The 25895-nt window shown below is 45.4% G+C and overlaps 1 long non-coding RNA gene across 3 annotated transcripts in view; it reads right to left on the bottom strand.

The window, feature by feature from the left end:
- Positions 1–25895, bottom strand: part of LOC146871060 (uncharacterized) — a 176706-nt gene that overhangs the window by 100372 nt on the left and 50439 nt on the right. For all 3 annotated transcript variants that reach the window (XR_014980135.1, XR_014980134.1, XR_014980137.1), the window contains 2 exons: positions 15415–15547; positions 1782–1905 (listed from right to left, as the gene is read on the bottom strand). This is a non-coding gene — a long non-coding RNA (uncharacterized LOC146871060). The remainder of the gene's footprint in view (positions 1–1781; positions 1906–15414; positions 15548–25895) is intronic.

The raw sequence follows: 25895 nt of genomic DNA on the forward strand, positions 1-25895 counted from the left end.
AAGACAAGGTGAGCATGTGGAGTGAGCGGCAAAGCCAAAGTCACTCAGAAGGGCTTCCTAGCTCCAGTAGAGGTCCCATCTAAACCTTGGGATAAACTTGGATTAGATAGTGTAGGTCCTATCAATTTATATTACACAACGGTTATCTAAAATACATTTTTGTGCTAGTAAACTACTGTTCCCATTGGATTACAACTAAATGTATTAATAATATAAATACCTCAACATTAATTGATTTCATGAAAGACGCTTTTGTATCAGAAGAAGTCCCAGTGCTATTGTCAGTGACAACGGGGTACAATTTGAGTCTGAGGACAAGTGAGAATTCTTATAGGCTTTATTCATAGACCACACCAGAACGACTATTTATTGCCCTAAAGCAAATGGACTTGAAGAAAAGGTAATATAATCATCAAAGATTACATAAAATTAGCTGTTGCTTCAAGAAAAACTGTTTCAAAGAACCTATGTGAAATGCTATTATCTTATCACAGCATACAAGTTTATCACCATTCACCTCCTTGAAAGACAGAAAACCTCGATCTAAACTTGCACGGAACAAGTTAAATGGAGGACAACTGGTATGGGGCAAGCGGGAAAACATTACCAACTCAATATATCTCCATAAAGCCGAATACAAGTCATGGTATGACAAGAAATGGGGTATGAAAGACAACCAGTGGAAGGCTGAGTAGTGGGTGGTATTTATTAAGAAACCAAATGGTAGCAGTGAAAAGTTCAAGAAATCTTCTCACCCTCAAAAGATCAAACGAGTTAAACACAGTATGGTAATTCTGGAAGATGGTAAAGAATGGAGCTTAGCCAGCATAGCTAAATGTTCTAGAGTTCCTGAAATAAAAAGAGCAAAGGTACTCATCGTAAACCAAGGAGTTGGGGCATATGACCGAAGTGATAAAAGTAGGACGCAGCATACCCCCCAAGTTGGCATGTAGATCACAAAGTAGGATAAAGTGTGGTGGAACTTTATGTTTTCTTCTTCCTGCGAAATGAAAAATTGGGTCTTTCATCTGTTAGGATTTGGGTAATGGAATAATGTACACATTGCTATTTTATGTTATTCTCTCATCTGGAAGTATTTCATATCTCATTAAATGTATGCTTTGTAACTGAGTCTTTTTTCATGTTTTTGTGGTGTTGTGGTTTGCCCATCCACCTTTCATCTTCCTTCATGTTTTTCCCTTGCAAGGGAGATGTGTTGTAGTTTCTCCTTGTCCTCCTGTGTTACCTTCTTTCCCCCTGCCCCTATCTTGGAATGTTCTTGTAAGTGGCATTTGGAATGTTAGAGAACCTATCTGACAGAACTGTTGGACAGCCCTGCAAAGCGAGACTGAAGTCATATTTGTACTGCTTTCCTTACCTAATAAAAGCAAGAATGTCTTACTGTGACTCCATGCTTCATGCTTAAGTGTACAAAGGTCTGTATTAAAAGCTATTGCAGAATTTTATCGTCCTGCTACTATGTAGGCAGGTGCCCTCAATTGACGGTGACAAAGACCAAATGTACCAAATTCACACTGGAACAATCGGAATAAAAACTGTCAGTTATATGTTACATTTCTATAATTCTTTGTCCATAACTTGGTCAAGCTGCTTTAGTCCTATTCCTATCTCTCCTTCTAGGGTTATCATGTGCCTTACAGGTGAAAATATAAGCACAGATTATGTCTGGTACAACATATATTGCATTTTAGGATACAGAATCAATGAATGAGCATCTTTGTTAAGTTCTGGTATATGATATGTAGGGCGGGGTTCCTTACCAGTTGAGGTGTACATGGGTGGCACCATCGGATAAACTGGATACTGTAAAGAGGGACCGACAGGTGGGTACTTGAACTGGGTAGGATGGCTGAACTTGATAACCCATCATTTGCATTTCTTGACCTGTGAATCAAACACATGAACAATGAGAGATACTGAAACCAGTGGGTAAAGACATAAATATTTTTGATGCTATGCTGCTTTATCAAACCACTGTACATTAACAAAGTACCATGAGGCTCTCAGCTAGGCAGTAAAAGAGATTTTAGGCTTTATATATGGTGTCTCGCTATTGAGTATCAATGTTAGTAAGCCAATAGTAATGACTTCCTGGCAAACAAAGCATTAGCTGGTAAAAGGCTGACACTGTTGGGACACTAATGTGGGTATTTAGAGTATGGTTATTTAGAGTATGGCAAATTAGGACATTTGCGATTTTTTGATGTTTTTTTACATCCTCTAACCCCTAAATAACCCCTTTATTGCCATAAAATGCTGAGACGTGCACTATAATGACACAAGCACCATCAACTGCGCCACATGATGGTGCAAATCCTAACGTGGCAAGGTAAAGTGGTTCTCTGTAAGGATGGATTCAACAATTGTTTTATCTACAATAATCTCAATTTTTTTTTGGATGGGTCGTATTACTCAGCAAACAAAGATAATAGCAAGTAATGTAGCATACATCCTTTCACATCAAGGTAATCATGCAAGGCAAGTTCTGAAATATTTACAAAAATAATTTATCAACTCATTTTTTGTTCAATGAATAAAAACATTGTTCAATCAAGGTTCAAATACACTTTATCCTTGTTGTATTCTACCAATAGATCCAACTATGATGTACCAACATTCAGATACACTTTATCCTTGCTGTACAGTCTTTTAATATCGATGTTGTAGGAAGCTGGCTCCTATGGTATACCATATATGGTATACCAAAAAGAGGTTTACCTTGCAGAGAGTCCAGGTATTCCCTTACTAGCAGACAGGAGCTTGCTCTAGCAATCCCAAGGAGCTCTTTTAGGGGGTGGTGTGGTCGAGCAGCCTTAGGTTGATCAGAGAGGAGTGTTAGACATCTACAAATACACACATGGTCAATAAATGAAGCACATGACTCAATAAGGAGATCCACACCCATTTATAAAATTAATATGTATTTTTATATAACTTTAGCACCAAGATCATCAAAATCAGGTAAGTACTGTTTGCAATAGCAGGTTTAAAGAAAACAGGTTTTTGATACTTTAAAAAGTAATTGGAGCACTTTGCAGTAATGTTATCCTATGGTGGAAAACATATATTGCATTCAGGCACTCAACAGTGACTTACGGGACCAGTCTTCTGGACTTCTGGACTTTAGGTGAGTATGGGGGCAAGGTCCAAGGCAGCACCAACAGTTCACTTTGGAAAGTGCCTTACATCGTTGGGGGCCCCATTCAACTCAGAAAAGAGGCTGCAGGCTCAGACTGGAGGACCATTTGGGCAGAACCAACAGGGGGGCACTACTCTTGTGAGGTTTGGGGACACCTTTGCTCCTCTTCACGAGGTGTCTTTAGGTGTCACGTTTTCGTCCCCAGGAGCAGTCGCGGTAGAGGGGGCCTGCAAACAGAGGCTGCAGCTTAAGGAAGTTCACAGTGGGCACGTCCAAGGTGGACTTTGTCCCTGGAGGTCTGGGGGACCACACAGGCACCATTGGCCCACTTGAGCCTGGGCTAGGATGCACGGGTGCAGTGGTGCTTTGTGGCATCAGGTTTTTGCAGTTCTGGAGTCTCATAATCTTCTTTGAGGTCCCTGCAGGATGCTGGCAAGCAGCTCTTCTGCTCCATGGGAGTCTTTTGTTCTTTGTTGAAGGCAGGCAGGCCTCCCAGGCTTTGAAGGCACAGCAGCTGCAGGATGAGATGACTTTTGGCGCACTCTGTTGGGACCAGCAGACATACCGGCGGGGCTGGCGCTGGGTCAGTTGCTTCTTCCACAGAATGTGCTTTGGCGGCTCTTCAGTGTCTTCATTCTTCATTGGTGGATAGGAATCTGGGGGACCACATTGGCACCATTGGCCTACTTCAGGTCGGGCTAAGCCGCTCGGTGCAGTGGTTCTGTCGGGTGTCTGGTTTTTGCGGTCTTGAGACCCTAAATTTGCCATCACCAAGATGGCCACTTCTGAAAAGTCACATCTACTTCAGGTAGCCCAGTTCAGGGTTGATGCTCTCCTGAGGGTGGACATGCCTGCCTTGGCTTGCTAATTTTCCCACCTGTCCAGGTGTTAAAGAGCTCTGGACAAAAGAGGGTCGGTTTCCTTTCTTGTGAGAGAAGCCAGATTTCCATACCAAGGCAGTGGGCCTCTTTGAAGTACCCCATTCTTGGAATGCTAGTCCACAGGTCATCCTGTGGGCGGGGGTGCCAAGCACACTCTGCCTGTGCAGGTTTGGTTTGGTTTCTGGCCCCCAGAGAGTAAAGACCCTCATGCTTGGTGGTCAGAAACCTGTTTCTGGTGGCATGCTGGCGAAAACCACTCAGTCAGCACACCAATAGCTGGTAGGGTTTCAGCGGACCGCTCTAAGGAGCCCTCTGGGTGCATGTATTACTAAATCTGACACTGGCATCAGTGTGGGTTTATCAATACGAGATGTCTAATACCAAACATCCCCATTTTCAGTGAAGTCCTCATGTAGCCGGGGGAACTGATTTTCACCAGTGTCCAGCACAGATTTTCAAAACAGCTTAGTGAGGGCTCCCTTAAAGGGCACAATTTATGCGTCAACACTTCGGAACACTCTTTAGTACATCAGGCCCTAGGTACCGGGGGTACCATTTACTAGGGACTTACAGTGGGCACTAAAGGTATCACCAATTAGGGAAACCAATTGCACAGTTCTAGGAAAGAGATCTGGCACTGGGGACCTGGTTAGCAGGAACCTAGTGCACTTCCAGTTGCAATCTCATCAAATAGCAGATGAAAAATGGGGGTGGGGGGGCGTCATAATGTCCACTTTCCAACAGATGTTGCAACCTGAAGGAGTATAAGGGAACCATTGATGGTGCATTAATTTCCTTCAGGTGTACATCTCTATGTGTTTTCTTGCAATTAAAAGCTGTGCTCCGATAGGTAAATGTGGACAAGTTATGCCTTGTATTCAGGTCATACAACAAGATTCTGTGTCACTGAACAGAAAATGATTCCCATATCCAGCAATGAGTGGCAGGCATTGAAGAATCAATCTACAAATCGTATTTGCTGGGGAACCAGCTGGAAGATTACAAACCAGGCATGCAGCTGTGTTTTGCACTATGGAGCTTGGCTAATAGGGAGTCATTAGAAGCTATGAGCAAAGCATTGCCAAAGTCAAGGCGACTAATGGCAAGGGCCTGAACCAGAGTCTGCTTTACAGAGGATGGTAGCCATGGGAAAATCTTAATCAGTAACCGCACGGTAGCAAAGCATGCCCCACAAGTAGTGGTAATCTAGTCCTTCATGGAAAGGGCCTGGTCTAATTTAACATCCAGATTTTTAACCATGAACCTGGAGGAAGGGCCGCCCCTAGTTCCCAGGGCCACCAGTCAGGGGACCAGAGGTCCTCGGGTTTGCCAAACACCACCTCCTCTGTTGTTTATCATTAAGTTGAAGGCAGTTTGCCATCATCCAGGCTGCGAACCTCCACATACAATCCTTGAATTGGAGCTATTTTACACCTATAAACAATTTTTTTAAATTAACCCAAACAAGCTACTCAAAAGTGGACTTTCCAGCCAGAAATCATCAGTCTCGCCGCCTTATTTTGAGACTTGTGTGGTTGCTTCAGTGCTTAATTTTGAAAGCACCTTTATATCATTCATCAGGCCCCCCTGAAAGGCAAGCATTTTTTCACATAATTCTGTAAAATGAACAGCTCTAAACATATTAGGTAATTCAAGCATTGCGGTTATGATATGTATGTCTTTTAAAATTACAATCAAATACATGATTGCAAACACGCAATAGGGAGTCTGGTCTCCCTTAAGAATACAATCTCCTCAGTGCTATCCTTTTATTAGAAATGGAGGGAGGAGGTCGAGGGTATCTTAATACACCTGCTCCCACCAAAGCCGTGTGACAAGGTGTTGCTGATAGCCTATTCCTCTTGGTCAGTTCCTGGCATCCCCCCAGAGATCCGTTTAGGCCCACCAGGTGGTAGCTAGTGGATACAGTATAAATCCTCTGTTGCAAAAATTAGAAATCCATTTAGTTTCTCCTGCACATGTGCAAGGGATTCCATAATGAGGCTCTGTTGCCCACTGATCCTGGACTTACTTCCTAGTACCATCTCCACAGAAATCACTCAAGGCCAGGCTGCATGCCTCCAGAAGCACCATCTGCTGTCTCGGTACCCAGGCTGTCGTCGAGATGGCTGCTATTGTAGGAACTTAGTCCACACCAAAAGAAAAAGAGAGCACATTCAAACAACTGCACTTCCCTTCAAGTGTGCTCCTCGATCCTCCACAACACCTTCCTTTCATTCAACCAGCTTTTGGAGTCACATTTGTGCCATGGGCTTTGTGGTTTGTCGTCCTGCCACTTTGCTGCAGTATTCACATCACGCATCTTCATCTCCTTGCTACTGTTCCTCTCAGGTACCACAGGGTTGGCTACAAGGCTCTAGTCTTTGCCATCACTTTTTATCTTCTGTTATTCTGATCCCCATTTCTAGCCATGTTTCGTAGCAGTAGACTTCAGAAAGGTCAGCTTCTCCTCACGTAACGTTGTAAGCCCTACTTGTTAGAAGTATCACCACTCCTGTGTCTTCTCTAAACCGATGGTCATAGAGAATCCCGGCTACATCTCGACCTCAGTCTGTGGTCGGCAAAATTAAGAGACCGGGATGACTGCCATGGCAATACTTCAGTCCAGCTCACCTCCAAAATGCACTGTTTTCATGGTGATACCCGGACCTAAACTACGTGCCTAAGTTGTCTGCTATTTTGTCGACTTGGTGGATGCATATTCCTCTACGCAGATTATTTGAGTGAACAGGCTCAGATTCCAAGGATATCCCACTTCAAAACTGCTGTGAGCATCTCTTTCACTAATATAACTACAGCGGTTGCATGTGGTATATTGCCAAATTTGTTGTAAGAGTGAATACGCTTTGAAAAAGTGTGAGAAGTTGGCCTGGTATATGATGCTCACTAGTTAAAGTGATCACCTTGTACCATGCCAAGCAACCCTTATGGTGTGGTTGTAAGTCAACCTTTTCGGACTAGCTGCCCTAGTGGTAGCGTAGGCTAAGCAGTCTTTGAGGCTAAACTCGTGAAGCGTGTTAAGCCAGCTGTTTTACCAAATGCAACCCCCTTTTATACCAATGAAAGGACACCACACAGATATATATTCAAAATATATATGTATTTATTTCTCAAAGTAACCCCTAGTCTCTTTATGAGCACAGGAGCACAAATCGTCAAACAAGATTACAGTAGACTACACAGAAGTTGCACTTTATATGGATAGGCCCTGGTGGCCGCTCAAACCATATACTAAAATAATGGTATAAGTACCACGAACAGAAAAGGGAAAAGGCCTAGGGCCTCTAGAATCGCTGGGCCTACAAGGAGCTAACTTCAGTTAGTGACCAGGAGGTCCAAGGGTGGCGTGTGCAGAGCAAATAGTCACACGCGTGCTCCCATAGGTTTCAATGGGTGCGTAAAAAGTACAAAGTTACTGTAAAGAGGATCTTCCGGATGGACTAGGAACTCAAGATTTGGAACACAGGCACTAGAGATGTAATACTACGCTTGGGCACAGGAGTGCCAGCTTTACCTCACCCACAGGAAGCGGGTGCATAGGCCTCGAAGTGCGTCGGGTTTCTTCTATCTGTTCCGTGGAGCCTGAAGACAAAGATGCTGCAGGCGGTCGGTCCGGGAGAGATGCGGTGGATCCAAGAGTGGATCGGAGATGTTGAAGACCTGTAAGCAGAGGGGACAGTGTTCACAGTCACTAGCCAGTGACCGGCGTGGCACCAGGTGGGTACCAGGCAATGTCGGGTGCAAACAGGAAGAAAGGTGTAGCTTGTCTCTGCAGCCACGTGGTCCCGGGAGGTCGACGACGTCCAGGAGTCGGTTCACGAGCTGTCCCACGCAGGCTCTCGCTGTCGGCGGTGTCGGCGACTTGATCGAAGCAAACAAGCCTTGGCAAAAGCAATTGTTGTAGGAGATGAAAGAAGATGATGGTTCTGACCAGCAAGGTCAGAGGGACTGCTCCTTTGGAGGGGAGCAAGGGCCAGTCTGGAGCAACCAGACCAGCGGTGTATTTCGTGAAGTTCGTCGCCAAGATGGCTACTAGCCAGCGGGCCAGCAACCGGTTAGGCGCGTCGAGTGGCAAAATGCAGAAGGGCCCCACGCAGATCGTGGAGATGCTGGAGGGCTCACCTTTGGTGCAGATGCTGCTCGGGTGTTGGGCTTCTCAGATCCCAAAGCACAACTTGGAGGGAGCCTCGGTTGTTGCACTTGTCAGCTTGTCGTGGTCGTTTCAAGATGGCTGGCTTCACGTGTCTCGGTGCCTCCACGGGTCTCCTCTTTTCAGGGACTGTGGATCGGGCGGTGAGAGGTCTGGAGGTCCAGGTCTTGTCAGTCTCTGGGCTCGGGCTCCAGCGGGAGGCTGCGGCAAAGCAGACGTTGATTCGCTGGATGGTGCTTGCGTTAGCAAGGTGGTCACTCCCTGACCACAGGGGAGATTTCCTTCAGTCTTCTGTGCAGCAGAATGTCGAAGTTCCCGTCTTCTTCTTAGTTTCAAGTTGATTCCAAGATGTCTGAAGTCTTAGGACACAGCTCCTACCTTTAAGCGGATTCTAGGGGCCGGACTACCTGCTAGGTCCCTCCCTATGGGTGGGACCAGGAAGGGGGGTGGTTACACCCCCAATCCTTTGTCCAGCTCGCCCCAGGCCCGGGACTGGTGTGCCCCAGGACCGGTTTGAACTGGCATATGCACCGAGGCTCCTTGTGAGCCACAGGCATGTCTGGTTTCTTTCAAGCCCTACCTGACCAATACACAAAATCCTGTCTGGGGTGGTGCATGCACCTCCCCTGGCAGGAAACCCTTTGTCCACACCTCCCAAGCTGGAAGGACTCCCAGCAGCAGGAGGGCAGACTTGTGTCTGTGGTGGCAGCATCCATTTTGTGGAGCTGAGGCTATGTCTGATTTTACCCGGGTTTCAGGTATTGTACATGTCGTGTCCCTCTAGAAGGGTGGAATGCTAACCCCGTCGCCAGAATTGGCGAGGGGTTAGTATTCCAATTCGTATGACACCTTACTCGACATGTTTTGATAAAGCCAAACCAAAGATAGCATTTAACCGCGAGGTTCATAATGCACTTAAGAGTATATGGTATGACGATATCTGGAAACAGTAGAAGGAAGTTGTTCCGACCACTGCAGACAGGCTCAGCTCATGCCAGAGCACCATCTCACATGGAACCAAGCACTCTGCCTTCAGGATTGTTAAGGCCTGCCATAGGAGTGACTTATAGGTTAACATGTGTCCCATTTAAGGTTAGGTATAGGTATACTACACCTAAGTAAGAGGTGATTACACCAACTTACCCCAGCTGAGTGATCAGCCAGTTGTGTCAAATTGTTAGGCCAAGCCTGGGGTGGCATAATACATGCTTCAGCCCCTGGCAGGCCTTGGGTACACCAATGCCCTGGGTACCTAGTGTACACTGGTACAGGGGCTGACAGGGTGATCCACTTCCAATTGGTTATGCACCTAGGGTGCATAGTCTTAATTTAGTAGAGAGAACAGCAGGCTGGGGGTCTGATTGGCAGGCCCACAGCCTCAATATGTCAAAAACCAGTGAAGCAAAAAGCAAAAATTTGGGGTGACCATAGGATAGCAGACCCTACTCTCCTACAAAAAGCCATTCAAGAAAGCAAAAAAAAAATAGAATAGAAATAAGAAAATATACTACTGCCTTAATGTTGTGGCCATATGTTTGAAATAAAGAATTTTAAATTTAAAAAAATACTCACATAGAGCAGTACTAATGCTTCCTGGCAGACAGGTGTAGTTCGAACAGGTAGAGAAACCTTATTTAGTTTTAATGTACTTCACAGGAAAATACTATTTGTATAGGTTCATGAAAAAGCTTGGTGGAATAACTGTAATCTGAAGACATATTTTAAAACATAATAGTGACTAAAAAAGGACAAAAATGGAAAGGAAGGATTATTGGCAAAATAAAGTGCCCTTCTTTTTAGGTGGATGTGCACAATCGAATTTGAAAAAATCACGACTCATAGTGCAGAGGGACAACAGCTAAAGTAGGCTTATATATTGTCATGTGCTTCATGCTACAGTGGATGGAAGCAAAATGTGAATAAAACTTGAACATGTGGTACTGTAAATTTCGGAACCATGTTGGAGGCATGGTCCCACCATGCCGATTTTGGTATCAGCGAACCGCAAATGACTAATGCGGTATGTATGAGTGTTTTCGTCATGTTTCACCGATTAATTCACCGTGTATACGATACTACATATCGAACCCTCGGGTTCCATTTTAGAACGGTAACCATTCTGTGGTTGCCCTCACATAGGCAGCGGTTTAAGGCCATGCCTAGGCCTAAAGGACACGCACACCTTCTGTGCCTTCTTGGTGACCTGTGCAAACCCGACTCCACGGCCCGAGGTCAGTCCTGTTCGGCCGGTTCCTTTTACTGCGGCCAAATGGGATTAGCACCAGGGCTTGACACAACATAAAGTCGTTCTTCCCACACGAACCCTGACTAATCTCTTTCACACCTGACTCTGTTTCCAACTTTATGGCTTATTTTACGAGTAGGAGGTGTCCGTTTTATTGGGGTCTGCTGATATCTGATGAGGGTTCTGAGCCTCGCTGGGTAAATAATTATGTGCTGACCGAGCTGAAATGTGGGATTATCATCATGACTGTGCTCTTTCTTTGAAGCGAAAATATGTGAACAAACTCTTGGAAAATAGGGGCGGTGTTGCCCAGAGCGTAATATTTTGTATATAAGAAAAGACTGGTTTTTGGTTGGGAGCAGTCTCCTGAGAACATACATTGTGTTGTACTTCTCGGATACCTGTGATTGGTCTGCAGCCAATAAATACGATCTTTGACTTCACCTAGAAGACTCTGTGTTTCTGTGGTCTGAAACAGGAAGAACTCGAAGTCTTCGGGTGTGTCCCCTGGCACCGCTGGGTTGGTTCTGAAAAACCCAGTACTTCAGTTGGCGCCCAACGTGTGGCGATTTCAGCGGTGCCGGTCCAAGCCAGAGGTTCGTGAGGAGCTTCGTGTGAAAATTCTGGAGGAAGGCCGCCACTTCATCGACCCCTGCATGTCGACGTGGTCCGAAAGTCTTTACTGCGAGGTTCTCCGCGTCCCGACGGCTACAAAGGACTGCTGCCCTGACTATCATCCCTGTTTTGGACCCTTGATGATTTGGTAGAGCGAAACGATTTAACGAGTCTTCTGGTGACCGATTTCAGCAGACACAGATGAGATTGAACAGCATGATTGTCTGTTCAGAACAGAAGAAGAAACAAAAGGGAGAGTGGATCTTAAAGATACTCCCCTGGTTGAGTGTGATGGTACCTTATGGGTGGATGGCTCGTGCTTCAAGCTTCCGAATGGTGATACGACTGCTGCATATGCTGTCACGACTTTGCACACGATTGTTGAAACTGCACGTATACCACATAATTCGGCTCAAGCAGCAGAATTAATTGCACTTACAAGAGCATGCGTGTTGTTGAAAGGAATGAAAGTGAGCATATATACTGACAGTCAGTATGCCTTTGGCTGGCCCATAGTTTTGGGCGCTTGTGGAAAGAACGTGGGTTCCTGACTTCGCATGGAACTAAGATTCAGAATGGTCAGTTGGTGAATGATCTCCTTGAGTCGTTGACCTTGCCATTACAAGTTGCGATTGTGAAATGCAGTGCACACAAGAAGGTTATTGATGATGTTGGTCGTGGTAATGCGTTTGCTGACGAAATCGCGAAAGAAACAGCAAAAGATGTGACCAATCGAATGTATGTTGCAGGCCCTGCAAGATGGGTTGGTGATGTTGGAATGTGTGAAGCCTGACTAATCTCTTTCACACCTGACTCTGTTTCCTACTTTATGGCTTGTTTTACCAGTAGGAGGTGTCCGTTTTATTGGGGTCTGCTGATATCTGATGAGGGTTCTGAGCCTCGCTGGGTAAATAATTATGTGCTGACCGAGCTGAAATGTGGGATTATCATCATGACTGTGCTCTTTCTTTGAAGCGAAAATATGTGAACGACCTCTTGGAAAATAGGGGCGGTGTTGCCCAGAGCGTAATATTTTGTATATAAGAAAAGACTGGTTTTTGGTTGGGAGCAGTCTCCTGAGAACATACATCGTGTTGTACTTCTCGGATACCTGTGATTGGTCTGCAGCCAATAAATACGATCTTTGACTTCACCTAGAAGACTCTGTGTTTCTGTGGTCTGAAACAGGAAGAACTCGAAGTCTTCGGGTGTGTCCCCTGGCACTGCTGGGTTGGTTCTGAAAAACCCAGTACTTCAAACAGGCCAGTGGTAGAAGATTGCTGAATCCAATCCCCTATATGTATGTATATTTTGCTTTAGTTTTTTTTTGTTGAAACGTTTTTTATTGTTTTCCAAATCAACAACTGCAACACCCATCCCCCTACCTCCACCCGTCCAAGGAGTACCGCACATTTATCATCAATACCAAGTATCCAGGAGAAGGAACATCCTTCCCACACAGTCCCCTTCCCCCCCCCCCTCCCCCACCCCATGTCAGTGTGCCCCAGTCACCTACCCCTCTTCTGAAGTGCCCCTCCTCCCTAATAAATTATGTACGGGAGCCCAACCTCTCCCTAAGCAAACAGAGCCTGCCCTCATGCCGACCCAAGGTGTATGCGTCCAGGGCCTACCGCCATTCCCCTTCTACTCCCCGCTACCTCCTGCCTATCAGATGTGCTCTCCCCTTCCCCAGCATCAGACATCAACCCCTGAAGTTCCACCACCAACTCTTCCCATGCTCGGGCCGTCGCTAGTGCCTTCTCATCGTCCCTCCGAAGGGCCAATTGCACCCGGAGCGTACCCTCAGCCCCCGCCCATCGCGCAAACGCCGCCCTCCACTGCAAGAAGCTAGGCCCCCCCCCGGGATTTCCAGTGCATAGTCAGTTCCCTCTTGGCCATTATCAACCCCAGATCATAAAACTTGCTAGTGACCTTTGTACGGCGGGTGTGGGGAAACCAAAGCAACAAACAAGCCCCCATTTCCGGGGCTATGGAGCGGTCCGTCACCTGGTTCAAACAATCCACAACATCAACCCAATAGGCGCCCAACTGCGTACAGGACCAAAGCATGTGTCGAAAGTCTGCCCCCTCTCCCCCACACCGCGGACACTGAGAGTGTACCCCCCCGAAATATTGCAAGATCTTGGCCGGCGTCAGATACGCCCTGTGTAACGTAAAAAACTGGACTAACTGGAACCGGGCATTCCTCGTTCCCTTCCAGGCCCTCCGCACCAGCGTGGACCACGTGGACTCGGGGATCGCTTTCTCAAGGTCCGTTTCCCACTTCTCCCTCAGGGCGTCCAGCGGGTGCAAGCCCTCCATCGACAGGCGGCGGTAGAGGCAAGTAATGGCCTTAGTCGTCCCCGCCGCCATCACTACATATTGGCAACCTGCGGCGGTCTGCGGCTCCGAAAGCCCCATATTCCAATGTTTCTGGAGGCTCAACACAAGGGCCGCATGGAGCAGAAAGTCCCCCCGTGGGAGCCCATAAGAGTCCTGCAAGTCCTGGAAGGGCAACAGCACTCCCTCTCTGAATAAGTCCCCTACCATCTGCACGCCCAGCTCCTCCCAAACAGCTAGCCCAGACCAATCTCCCCCATGCGGGAGCGCCGTACACATCCCCAGGGGGATCTCCGGGGCATAGGGGTGGACTATGGCAGCCCTCCTCTGACACCTGTTCCAGCACAGCCGGAGGGTACGTTCCTCCAGGGTAAGCTGGGTCAGGTCTAACCGCTGGTGGAGGACTATAAAGGCCAGCACATGCCGCGGAATCAGCCTGTCCTGTGGGCCCTCCGGGCCTCTATACTCCCTGGCCACCGCCTGCGTAAGCCATTGGAGCTGGGCCGCCAAGTAGTACCACTCAAAATCCGGGGCTGCCAGGCCCCCCTCCGCTCTCGGCCGCCGCAACGTAGTCAGCGCCACCCGCCGCCTTCCCGAGCCCCAAATGAAGCCCGTAGACAGATATTTTGCTTTAGTTAATATTGTTTTTATTGCATCAAACTGGAAATCCATAGGAAGCAGTCTCTAGGCCAGCCCTAAAATGGAACGACGTAACAAGTATCTTTCATGTAACATAGCCATATTTTATAGAATTATAGATGGGTAACAGTGAATTAAAGTGATGTTTTTCTCTGAGTGGTTCTAAGTGATGTCAAATAGACAAGGGGAGCTAAGCCTGACTTGTATTTGATGTCACTCAGAAACGTGAAAATATACATTTCTTCTTCATTTACTGAGGAGTGCACTGTCCTGATGGTAATTAATCATACAGTAGTTATTTCAAACTTCGGAAAGGCTGGGTTTGTGAATTGGACCCAGTTAGAGGAGACTAAAAGGTACACCTAAAAATATATATTACTTTCAGAGAAAAATGAAAAGTAAAAGATTATAAAGAGGTTCCCGGCCAAACCTCGACCCACACAAGGAACCCAGTCACAGGGAGGAAGGTTGGAAGGAAAGGGCTCATCTTTTAAAGAATCACAAAATGTGAATGGGCAGTTATACACGATTAAGTAGTATACTGTCCAGGACAAAACTGATTGATTCATCATGGTCAACCACAGCAATCGAAATACATATAGTTGAAAAAGGGGATAACAGGTTCTGAACACAAAGGTGGTAGGGATCTAGTATTAAGAAACACAAGAAGCAAAACTTGACCTTGTCTTGGCATACTAAAAGGCAAGCTACTAAATCAAGCATATCGCCCAATGGTGGAGTCCTAGAATACATCGGACCCCACTATCACCAATTAGATTTCAGAAATGTCTTGAAGATTAAACTCTTCTAAATACATCTCGATGTCTAAATTATTCACATCTTTATGTCCAAGGCTTCCTTTACTGGTTTCTATTCTAATAACGTTTTTGTTTTAATGTATCTCTTGATCTCTCTCTGTAAAGAACCCCGATGCCCATGTGGCTACTACCTCACTTTAGGAATACCACAAATAAAAAAGATGCTTAGTTGTACACTTTCTTGTACAAACAGTGCGTGTATATCATATGTGTAGTGGTTGTAAGGTGCACCACTAGCTAAGTGGAGCATCTCGGCATTGTACTCAATATGGGCAACAGTGGAAGGGGATTTTCATAGTTTACTGAGAGAAATACTGTGTTGTAGAAAACTGGGAGACATATAGCTAATGAGTTAACGACATTTGTCAGTTTCAATCAAAGTGGCATAAAGTCAAGCCGAGCAATGTCACTAACAACATTCAAAACATTGTGTAAGATGCCTAGCCCTATTTCCTTCACTTTTAGACACAATCTGCTTGCAGGTGCGTTTTGGTTATTTTAGCAAAAATCTATCTTCCGAGCAAAAACATGTATTCTTCCCTTACTGTGATATGGTGTCCTCATCGCCGCCCTCCTCCGGTACAGATAGCAGCAGAAGCACAAGAAACAGCTGATCACTATCACCATGATTAAAAATAGGAGCGATGCTGCAGAGGCAATCCAGCAATCATCTGGGGGCTGGAAAAACAGACACAAAAACACAGCACTTGTAACACAGGTTCAGTGTTTTTTGGCCCAGCACGGCTATTAACTGGTTCACTTTGATTTTTTCTTTGAAAATTAAAAGTGGATTCAAATTTAGAGACGAAAATACTTAAATGCCCCGCCACAGAAGTAAACCACATTCTAAAGCATAACAAATATGCTCCCATCACTAGCATGCACAGTCTGACAATATTCTGAGAAACTATCTGATTAGCGGTTTTGTAAATTGTGTTGGTAAAGTGAGCTGTGTTGTGTCTGCGTACATAATGTACCCGGGGGGTTCTGAGTACCGAGGAGGGGGTGGCCCCAGAGGAGCCATGGATGTTATCATCTTAGCCTCTTGTCACCAACCAGACTCCAGCTCCAAACAAGGACATGGAACACTCAGATATCATGACATCACGTTCCACAAAGACTAGGACAGTGAACAGAGGCAGGATGGAAAACAAAACTACAATGTAATATACATTTAGCCCTTACAAAGAACACAACAAAGAAGTGCAGAAGAGTCACGTTGGGAAAAAAAACCATTAACTCATCTAAGCAAATCCTTGGTGTATATACATCTGTACATGCATGAACAATAGAAAAATATGCCTAAATCACAATATGGTTAATTTATGTTGTGTATATTGTTAAATGTATTTAAGCATGCAGCCTTATATAAAGCATAACCAACATCACAAGACAAACCTATAAACATAAAGCAAACTACCATCCACAATAGTACCTCTCGATTCTGAAGACGTATTGCTTGATTAAAATCATATGTGCATATTAATACAAATCTGTTGCATATTAAACTAAAATACTGAGATGTTCAAAGCTGTGCTTTTCTGGCCTGTGCTCAACTAGGCCTCGACTCCATCTTCAATAAACATGGCTGCTACTTCTTAATATTCATTGTGTTTATAGTTCTCATTTGAGGCTGCACACAAAATGTGCACTGTTTGTTTAGTAATGACGTGTTTTTGAAGAACTCCGAAGGAAGCCTTTAGATACTTTCCAAGACTTTTTCTGCTCACACACTGTAGACCGTTCATCTGAGTCCTTCCAATGTTTATGTAACTAGTTTGTTCTGCCACCTCTGATGACATTAGGCCAAAAGAGTTTAATAATATTCATAATAGGGGATAGTCCTAACATGGTGGGATTATACAACGTTTTAACATGCTGAACTGTGATTCGCTGTCAAAGGCTTCTCCTACGGTGGTCGCGCCGGGGTCAGTCCGGACGTGGGGGGGGTGGCGGTGTGTGACATCGCCGCCGCCACCTTCCAGCAAGGAGAGTGGGGATTGGGCCTTGCGGTGTGCGTCTCCCTTGAAGCAACGCAAATGCTTTCAGGTGCTCATTTTCTGTTTTCATTCACAGCCCCGCTGTAAAAGGGGCTACGGAGTGGTGAGCGGGTCTCTGCATTCCGTTCCCCGCTACACCAGGAACATACTGCAGCCCGACAAGGGTATTCAAAACTCACGCACTTTTTGCACTTTTTTCTCCTTTTGTCTCCCCTGCCGGTTGCTTCATTGATGGCACGTTCTGCTGCGCTCTTTGCATTCATCCTGCGCGCCTCCACCTGCATTACCTGCTTTATGCAATGTACTTGGTCATTGCAGTAGCTGTGATGCGTCGATGGAGGTGCGTCTGGTTCTGAGCAGCCCAATGACGATGGTGTGTGGATTGTGGCAGCTGCAGCACTTTATACCCACTTCCAAGGGCCCAGGACTGGATTGTCATCACTTGGCAGGGCAAGACGCTTAGATGGCAGAGTCTAGGTGCTGTAGCAAATAAGTTGGAAGTCTTTTATGTTCCTGAGGCTTCAGACAGGAGGCAAGCTAGCAAGCCCTTGGAGTCATGTTTATTCTGGGTTAGAGAGATGCAGGTCCAGTCATTCTCACTCTGAATCAAGAGGGAAGCAGGCAGAAGGTCATCACAGCAAAGTTGGAGTCCAGCGGAGTGACAGTTGTTCAGCAGCATGGCAGTCCTCCTTTCTGGCAGAGTATCCACAGGTCCAGAGGTGTACTGAAGTGGAGGTGGTGGTTGCGGAGGTCCACAACTTGTACACATTGGTGCCTTTGAAGAGGGGGAGACTTCAAATATTCGCCTTTGAAGTGCACAGAGGTCCTCCCTTCGTGTCCTGACTCCAGACTCACTACAAGGGGGTATGCAGCCGTTTGAGTGTGGACAGGACACAGTTGTGCCCAACTCCTCTTTCGCATCCTGCGAGACATGGCCCATTGAGGCACACCTAAGCTCATATTGTGTGAAGCAGTCTAGGAGGAATACACAAAACACAGCTGCCAACCACACCCATTCATGTGATCAGAGACAGGCTGCAGGCACCAAATGGCTGAAGCAAGAAAATGGCAAATTTGCTGAAAGTGGCATTTTCAGTATTGCAATTTAACCATAATTTGGATTTAAAATTGTGATCCCAGAGACACCAGGCTTGAAGGGTTTATCTCTTTTCAATTGGAAACTACACTCATAGAATGTAATAAGGCAATCCCAATTATATCCAGTGGGAGATATGGCCTTGCAGCAGTAAAAACAAATGTGAGACTTTTTCACTACTAGGACATGCAAAACTTAAAAGTAGAAGCCCTGATTTTTAAATACATTTCACCCTGCACTCTGGGCTGTCTAAGGCCCACCCTAGGAGTGACTTGTATGCATTGAAAATGAAGGTTTATTTTGCAAGGTCAAAATGTCAGTTTACAACTGTACACGCAGGCTCTGCAATGGCAGGCCTGAGATATGGTTAAAGGGCTACTCAAGTCTGTAGCACAATCAGTGATGCAGGCCCACTAGTAGAATTTAATTTACAGGCCCTAGGCACATGCAGTGCACTTTACAAGGGGACAAGAAGTTAATTAAATATGGCAATTGGGTATGAGCCAATATTACCACATATAGAGGAGAGAGTACTTCACTACTGCTGACTGATGCAAGAGTCTTCAAGCCAACAAAAATGAGTTCAGCAAAATGAGGAGGAGGAAGGCAAAATGTTTGGAGATGATGCTGTAGAAAGGGCCATTTCAAAAATAAGGCAAATCCAATTCCTCACAAAACTTCTAGAACATATATAAGCAGAAAGCTAGAATAACTGTTTTGAGGTTAACTTCGGAATCTATTCACATAACAGTTTGGATATCTCTCTGGGTATCAATTAAATATGGCTATCACTCAAATGCTCATTAATTATGAAGAACATCAGAGAGATCCATGTATTGTAGAAGAAGCATCATATTTTGTGTTCAAAATCAATAGTAGGGTCGAGAAAATCTTAGCTATAAATTATGAGCATCTGGGAAACACTACCCCTTACATAGGTGGGGAAATAAAGCATAATAAAAATAATAATCTTACCAAAATTTTTATATTTATTTTGCTCAATCCCACTTCTGGTCCCAGCCTCATTTTTTAATAATTATATGCCATAATTAGCCAATTCATATGGAATTATCAGAAACTTCATATTTTATATGACAAAGAGGATGACAGAGAGAATGGGCACAGTCCTAGTTCAACTCTTATTTTTGGCTGCCATGTTGCAAAAAATATCCTGCTTAATCATTGATCTCCCTAAAAGCAGATTTTTAGAAATGGGGTTTCTGGTTGGCTAGGGTATACACCTCAGTCAGGCAGAACCCACCACTCTAGTCAGGGTAAAGGAGTTACACAACCAAGATAACCCCTGCTTAGCCCCTTGGTAGCCTTGCAGAGAAGTCAGGCTTATACTAGAGGTAATTTGCGGAACACACACACACTAGTGACTCACTAGGCACACCACAAACGACTCAACACAAGGTTATATAAAAATATCTCTTGTATTATCATCATCATGAATAACTTTATTTCGGTCATCAGACCATAAAAGTACAATAAAATATATACAAGTACAAGAATAAGACCATAAATAGAGGAACTGTTTTAAGACAATTATTAAACAATGAGTTATCATGGTTAAAGGAAAGAAAAAAAAAGAAGCTAAGGCAAAGCATTTCATCAATTAAAACTCATCCTTCTCCGCCACATGCCATATAAAAAGCGGGAAACTGCATAAACAATGAGGGGATTAGTGTCATGCGTCAAAACTCTGCATGCTTGTGCACACTGTTTGAGGCCCAAATTTTTGCACAAAGGGACAAGCCAACATTTTTGGATCATACTATAAGCTGGGCAGAAGAACATAATATGAATAATGTCTTCATTGCAGATTTTACAGGCTGGGCAGATGCCCTCCTTCGTTTTATCCCATCTAGATGTTAATGCCCCAATTGGCAGGGAACCATGCCTCAACTGAATGTATAATTTTCTAGCTAAAGGAGGCTGTACTAAGTCCAAGAATACCTCGAAGCCAAAATCAGTTTTCACCATTAAGAACTCAGAAGTCAACCTCCCCAAGCTGGTCGAGCAGCATACATTTTTAAAATTATAAGATCTTACAGCCGCCAATATCTCTGACTTTTGAGTCCTCACACAGCTTATGGCCGGGGTATCCCAATTTGTATTGTATTATACATAAAACACATTTGACCACCATCACATAAATCACGTTGCCACTAGGCAACGGTCATTACATCACATGTAGCGCACAGAAGTAAATACCCATAAGATGCACAGGTCATAAATCACTTTGCCATAAACCCACCAGTTGTTGCAATAAAGTAAATTATTGTAGGTTGCACACCTTCTGAAAACATCACTGTACATGAGTAACACCTTACACCATCACTGTGCACATTTATGCAGTTCCTGCAAAGAGATACTTGTTATTCCTTTATTGCCAGGTGTGAAACAACATACACATCATATTAGGGCATGAAGTCAACAATGCTGTAGTTAGGTTCATATAAAATACTACAGTCCCCTCATGGCTGTGGTATCATCCAGCCATGCCATCTTCGCCCTAGGAGCAGCACCTACGCTCCTACTATCAGAAATAAGGTAATCTGCAACCTTTTTCCATAATGGTGCATGGGGCCTCCGTCGAGGTTTCACCCAGTATGACACACCCAAGAAACTGCAATAATACTGCCAATGTCCTTACCTTGGGATTTAGCACCTCGGCACTAATCGGCCCTAGGCACAGCCTCCGGCAGTGCGGGCGCTGATCTACATGTTAGGGCCGCTCAACCGTACCTCACTCACAAATGCGGCTGTACTTCTCAAACAATGCGGCCAAGCTGGACCTCCGTCAAGGCTTCCTCCCCACATGTTTCACTGGCCTTGAAGTTGGGTAGGGCACAGATCCGCCCACTCACTTTGGTCTTTCCCCTGTCCTCGGTGAGATGCTCAGCTAACCGGCGAGGCTCTGCCTGGCAAAGGGCGGGGCTGGAACTGGGCGGCGCTGCAGATAGGGCCCCTTCTCTCTCCGGTTGCTGCGGGCTGGTGCAGCTTCCCTTGAGGAGACCTTGCTAACTGTTTTGTCCTCATGCCAGCTCCTCAGCTCACGTCTGCACTGCTGGTGTGGCGTGAGTCACCCAGAAAGACATGCTGTTTGTCCCCTCAAGGTGTCAACCTCACTGCCCAGAGAGCACAGGCTCTTCTCCGGCGATGAGGCTTCGGGTATAGGCCTGCCCCTCCTGGTGCATCTGTCTCTGAAGCTGGGCTGCGCTGAGGCTTACACAGGGCGGGGATCACTTTTTAAAAAGAAAAAAAAGATATAGGTACTCAACACACACTAACTGCCAGGCAAAAATGGATTTGTAGCGCCTACCACACGCTTTTGTTTTCCCATAAGTCTGGGCAATGGGCAGCACTTCTCATGCGCTGGACTGCAACAAAAAAGCGCTCTTACACTTAGAAAAGAGTGGTCCAGTCCTCCTCTTGCTCCAGGCAGGAGCAGCCATTGCAGGCCACCCTATCCCCCACATATCGGGGCAGTGCTCCTTACACAGTGTCGCCATCACTCCTCCCAGTCAGGTCTCTTTGAGATCCAGCAAGGATCTTTCCTGAAATCTTTTATCTCCCTGAGAGTTCCAACAGGAGGCAAGTACACTCAAGCCCTTGGCAATTTCTTCACAAGCAGGATACCACAGCAGAGCAAAAAGAGTCAGTCCTTTTCCTCCACCACAAACAGAAGCAGCAACTGCAGGCCAACCCACCCCTCACACTGAAAAGGCAGCACTCCTCATAAAGTTCTTCTGCTCTTTTTCTTGGCAGGGTCCTCTTGTTTCTTGAAGTAATCTAAAGTCCTGGGGTTTACGGTCTCATACTTATACCCCATTTTGTCAATGTTCTCTTTGTTGCAGAGTCTGAGCTCAGTCCAAACCAGTTCTATCCTCCCTGGTCTAGCATGACCACAGGGGGTGGAGACAGCATTGTGCAAAGGTGACACAACCTATTCAGCTGCTAGCGAAACTTCTTCTACCACTCTAAATGCAGACAAGGTCTATTCAGCCCAGCAATGAGCCACCCTGGCAATGCAAGACACACCTCAACCCCCCTTGTGAGTGTCTAAAGTGAATGCACATCCTCAGCTCCTGTCACTCCAAAACCAGACGTTGAATACACAGTCAGAGGCAGACAGAATTGTCAAGCAAGAAAATGCCACTTTCTGAAAGTGGCATTTTCGAAAACACAATTTAAAAACCACCTTCACTAAAACATGGGTTTATTCTGAGTTCAGAGAGGCTGTACTAAGTCCAAGAATACCTCGAAGCCAAAATCAGTTTTCACCATTAAGAACTCAGAAGTCAACCTCCCCAAGGTGGTCGAGCAGCATACATTTTTAAAATGATAAGATCTTACAGCCGCCAATATCTCTGACTTTTGAGTCCTCACACAGCTTATGGCCGGGGTATCCCAATTTGTATTGTATTATACATAAAACACATTTGACCACCATCACATAAATCACTTTGCCACTAGGCAACGGTCATTACATCACATGTAGCGCACAGAAGTAAATACCCATAAGATGCACAGGTCATAAATCACTTTGCCATAAACACACCAGTTGTTGCAATAAAGTAAATTATTGTAGGTTGCACACCTTCTGAAAACATTATCACTGTACATGAGTAACACCTTACACCATCACTGTGCACATTTATGCAGTTCCTGCAAAGAGATACTTGTTATTCCTTTATTGCCAGGTGTGAAACAACATACACATCATATTAGGGCATGAAGTCAACAATGCTGTAGTTAGGTTCATATAAAATACTACAGTCCCCTCATGGCTGTGGTATCATCCAGCCATGCCATCTTCGCCCTAGGAGCAGCACCTACGCTCCTACTATCAGAAATAAGGTAATCTGTAACCTTTTTCCATAATGGTGCATGGGGCCTCCGTCGAGGTTTCACCCAGTATGACACACCCAAGAAACTGCAATAATACTGCCAATGTCCTTACCTTGGGATTTAGCACCTCGGCACTAATCGGCCCTAGGCACAGCCTCCGGCAGTGCGGGCGCTGATCTACATGTTAGGGCCGCTCAACCGTACCTCACTCACAAATGCGGCTGTACTTCTCAAACAATGCGGCCAAGCTGGACCTCCGTCAAGGCTTCCTCCCCACATGTTTCACTGGCCTTGAAGTTGGGTAGGGCACAGATCCGCCCACTCACCTTGGTCTTTCCCCTGTCCTTGGTGAGATGCTCAGCTAACCGGCGAGGCTCTGCCTGGCAAAGGGCGGGGCTGGAACTGGGCGGCGCTGCAGATAGGGCCCCTTCTCTCTCCGGTTGCTGCGGGCTGGTGCAGCTTCCCTTGAGGAGACCTTGCTAACTGTTTTGTCCTCATGCCAGCTCCTCAGCTCACGTCTGCACTGCTGGTGTGGCGTGAGTCACCCAGAAAGACATGCTGTTTGTCCCCTCAAGGTGTCAACCTCACTGCCCAGAGAGCACAGGCTTTTCTCCGGCGATGAGGCTTCGGGTATAGGCCTGCCCCTCCTGGTGCATCTGTCTCTGAAGCTGGGCTGCGCTGAGGCTTACACAGGGCGGGGATCACTTTTTAAAAAGAAAAAAAAGATATAGGTACTCAACACACACTAACTGCCAGGCAAAAATGGATTTGTAGCGCCTACCACACGCTTTTGTTTTCCCATAAGTCTGGGCAATGGGCAGCACTTCTCATGCGCTGGACTGCAACAAAAAAGCGCTCTTACACTGTGGTAAATAAAAATTCCTTTACCGGGACTGAATTTGATACAGAAACATTATAAAATAGCTCAGTAAAATGAGAGGCAGAATCCGTGATATTAGAGTTTCGGAATGGGCTTTATTCCAATAATCGATTATAATCGGATGCTTCAAGTTCCATCACCACGGGGGTTCAGGAAGTGAAGTACATACTTTATTGACAAGAAGTAACTTTTATAGTACATACATTATAATGAAGTGAATACAGTAGGCGTAACAATTGATAAGGACATTGACGTTTGGTCTGCGTAACTGAAAATGGGTGTAATAATGAGTAAAAAGGAACATGATTGGTTATGATGTAATACATAGGTGGATCTATAAGATAATACTTGGCATAGATGCGCGCGCAGCAGTATGACGTGTAATTGACGTGTAACTAGGGGGTGACGGGGACTTGACATTTAGCTCTACATGTGGAGACGAGAAGTCTGGGGGGTCAAGTCAACCTAATCCCAAATCATATCTAACATCCTATGTTTAAAGAACTATGTTATCCATAAAAGAGGGACTCTCGGACAGAATCTATTCTATACTGACTGTGCGTGCGTGTACAAGCGTCTAAGTGTCTACACTGAATGCGAGGGGGTAGGAATATTCCATGGTAACAGGGCTATGAATTACTTGCATGAGGACAGAGAAGATGGGCCTTTTTGCTTGGTAACTGGAAGAATGTTTACTTAAACTACTAGGCAGGAATGCATCGGCTGAGGGGGAGGCAGATAATTCGAAGGTGAAATACAGTTCTTGGCAGAGAGTAGGCTGATGTCAGGCTTCGTGAGCCGCGCAGAGAATGAGACAAAGTTCATGGTCACAGATGCAGGCTCGGACTGGAGCTTTCAGAGGCAGAAGGCAAGAGGAGTTTTGATGACAGAATCAGGGCCTACTTGCCTGGACTGTAAAGTGGCATAAGTGAACCATATAAAGCCGATGGCCTTTCATATTTAGGAATGGGATATCCGGCCTATACATGGCGGATCTGTCAAAGGACATGTTGACGGTGGACGCACATGTATTTGCGTCTTCATAACTGGAACTGGAGGGAACATACATGTACTTGTGACATGCACATGGAACCGTTGGGGTCCAAGATAGGGGACATAACTGACCAGAAAAATCCATATTTCCACATTCCCTCCTTGTCCCCTACTTGCCCTTCAAGAGATATCAATCTTCATCAATCCATTGATCTGTTCATATAGCATCATTTGTTCTTCTTTCTTCTTCCGGGATCTTGAATGAAAATCTTGATGTGGAATGCACGATGTGGCACACAGACCACAAATTGCTGGTCCACATTGTAGACATAGACAGCAACTGAATAGTATGAGAAGGCCAATACCTAGGAAGGATAAAACTCTCCATCCCCAGGCTGATACCGCATTCCAAAACCAACTGGACCAAGTCCAAGTGCCTGGGTTCTGGTGTATCTGGCTTACAATCTTATGAAGGCGAGTGATGGCTTTATATACAGATGGCGAATTTTCTGGTATGAATACGCAGCAGCTTGATCCGATGACCCTACAAGCTCCGCCCCTATCAGCCAGGATGACGTCAAGGACAAGACGATTTTGAAGCACAACAATCCGCATAGCAGACTGCTCTTCCGTTAAATTGCCTAAGGCGGAAATAGTCTCATTCACTACTGCTTCAAGGGTTCTAGTTAATCTACGTATCAGCTTACTATTAGTAACAGTACCTATATAGGGAAAGATGCCTTTATTAAAATCTACATACTTGTCCCATGCCGTCTCAGTGTAATCGACAATGGGGAGATCTCTCCGTTCTCTGTTGTGTACTAAATGAATATTTCTGTAATAATCAGGAGGAGCTAGGAAAACAGGTGGCAAAAGGAATGCAATGTAGCAGGTACCATCCCAATCTAGAGGTAGACGCATATATGCAGTCTGACCACATATAAAGTAGGAGTGGCGAGAAGCTCTAAATGAGGATTTTCCTTGATCACTGAATTCTACTATAGTAGTGCATTTACTATGGCCCATATGTATGGAACCAACCTTTCTTACACATAATTCACCCCTCGCTGGGAATACTGACATGGTGGGTAAGACTAGTTCAATTTCAGATACGACATTTAGAATCATGAGATTAGGTGTAAAATTACCTAATCCATATACTTCATTTTCTAGATCAGTTCCTGTTCTTTTGGGGCGACC

This window comes from Triturus cristatus, chromosome 1_1, assembly GCF_964204655.1.
Source record: "Triturus cristatus chromosome 1_1, aTriCri1.1, whole genome shotgun sequence".
Taxonomy (NCBI): Eukaryota; Metazoa; Chordata; class Amphibia; order Caudata; family Salamandridae; genus Triturus; species Triturus cristatus.